This window comes from Acyrthosiphon pisum, chromosome A1, assembly GCF_005508785.2.
Source record: "Acyrthosiphon pisum isolate AL4f chromosome A1, pea_aphid_22Mar2018_4r6ur, whole genome shotgun sequence".
NCBI lineage: Eukaryota > Metazoa > Arthropoda > Insecta > Hemiptera > Aphididae > Acyrthosiphon > Acyrthosiphon pisum.
The window spans coordinates 54,353,672-54,356,369 of NC_042494.1; positions in this window are offsets into that span (position 1 = coordinate 54,353,672).

A 2,698-nucleotide genomic window follows, 5' to 3' on the forward strand; every position below is an offset into this window, starting at 1 on the left:
AAAATTAATATATCTACCAATAATTGAAATCTTAAGATTAGGAATACAGATTTTTTAAACATAACATAAATAATGACCATCAATATTCCACAATTTTCTTAATATATGTTTACCCATTGGCCATTGGCCATTGGTCATTCTTACTTACATAATTTAAAAAGATTAATATAAAGTATAATTTGTGTTTTGATCGTGTTTTACTATATACATTATGACTATTTTCTATTTGACATTTATAAAATGGACTCCATAGATGAGTTGCATGCATACAGGGCGCTCAAAAAATTTTTTTTTTCGATTTACTTATATTATCTAGATAATTACTAAAAAGATAACGATTTTTTTATCTTAGATAACCCCTAGATACCTATCCACATTTTCATCTAGATAAGATAAAATATAAATAAATATTATCTAGATGAAATATCTAGATAAATTTATCTAGATAAGTCTCAACACTGGTTAGAACCCACATAAATACGGGTAGAGCGCCTACCATTACTTAGAAGATAGTCAGCTCTCGTCGTAGGTCTAACAAGCTTACGACAGTGTTTATAATTATTGTGTATTTGAATTTGTAATAATAAATTGTTAAATTATTGTTATCTTTAAAAAATCTAAAAGTGTTTATAATTATCACCTATCTTTCTCATCCACGACTCAAGACAACGACGAACGTGCGACGTCGTTAAATAATTATTGTATTAGTGTTCAACGTGTCCTGCACGGCGATCACTACACAAATTTGGTGTCAGGTGTGGGGTCTGATATCTAATGAAAAAAAATTGATTTTTCAATATAAGTAATTCGAGACCCACCGACGAACCACGTTCAACCGTCATCAAGAGTTTCCACGCCAAGTTGTAGAAACAATTTGGTTCCAACAATCAATCCAGCCGAAACGGTCAGTTCAAGGGACAACGTCCACGGAACATACCAAGCCAGCAGTGCTTGTTCACGGAGTGCAGTTCAAGGAGGAAATCCAAACGAAGCCAAGCAGCTTTCAAGGGACGCATTCTTTCACCTCCAACAGAATGGATCAAGTGTAAGTTATTAATATTAAAATATACTTAGTCAAATCTGTTGTGAGTTAAGAGGTTATACGGTAAATGTATACAAGGAGTGCTTATAATTATTGTGTATTTGAATTTGTAATAATAAAGTGTTAAATTATTGTTATCTTTAAAAAGTCTAAAAGTGTTTATAATTATCACCTATCTTTCTCATCCACGACTCAAGACAACGATGAACGTGCGACGTCGTTAAATAATTATTGTATTAGTGTTCAACGTGTCCTGCACGGCGATCACTACAACCTGTTGAAACTTTTCTCAATTTAGTACGGTTAGTTTCTGTTAATGCTGAATCACAGCTATAAGTAATATTATACATTCCAAATTTGTTATAGGTTGGTCATCAATAATTGCTGTGTGTTTTGATGGGGCCTCTACAATGTCTGGTAATATAGGTGGGGTACAAAGAAAATTCAAAGAGATGAATGCAAACATTTTGTATGTACATAATATAATAGGTAATCTTGTGAATTTGGATATTAAAATGGAAAATTATAATACAGAATTTGACCTATTGAATAAATATTTCCATATTTCTAAAGAATCATTAATTTCTGAGATAACCCTTTTGAAACAATTAGAAGATACTTCTAAAGGTACTTGCTCTGGTTCTGTTTATAAGTGGCTTGATTGGTTAAACAAATGTGATCGATCAAATATTTTTAATAATTTTTTTCTGTGTTTAAAAATGTTTGTTATTAACCCTGTCACGAGTTGTGGTTGTGAGAGGAGTTTTTCTAAACTTACCATTGTTAAAAGCAAACTTAGATCTACCATGGCACAAGATAGACTAAATGCATTATTGTTTCTATTTGTTGAACAAGAATTAACTTCTTCTGTAAATATTGAGAGTGTAATTGATGAATTTAAAAATTTATTACCTATAGAGCGTAGATTAGTATTATACGTTTGTGAAAAAAATGTATACTTATATAAATATATATAAATTAATAAGAGGTTTTATTGTTTTATTTACAACCATATGTTATTACTTTAATTATTATTTTTAAAATATATACTTTATATTATTATTAATGTTTGTTTATTTTATCATATTATAAATAATATTATTAACTATAGGCTTGTGGAAAAGTACACCTTAAGTGGCTTAGTACCTTACTGTACAACTGTTTATCCAAATAAACAATACAACTTTAATGTTGATACCCAATAGCAAGAATAGTAAAACTATGGGCTGGGTTTAATAATGAATTTGAAGAATGGGCCGAATTAATCTCTTGCTGCCCCTGAAACCGGAGTCTGCGCACGCCTATGAACAAGAGATATTACCAAATGTATATTGCGCGAATATTTATAATAAAGTTAAAAACGGAAAAATAACGATAAGCGTGTTGAATATATCTGAAACAACGCAGATTATAAATGAAGGTCACACGCGCAGTATTTCGTACGATGACGACGTTATAATGGATAGCGTACCAAATATCGACAACATAGATACCGAGCGCGCGCGTCGAGTAAAAGCCTTGATTAGGGCCGATCATCTCCAAGTTCACGAGCGTAAATCGATAATAAAAATTTGTGAGAGTTACGCGGATATTTTTTATTTAGAGGGGGATAATCTTACGTGTACTACAGCGGCAGAACACGTAATCAAAGTACCT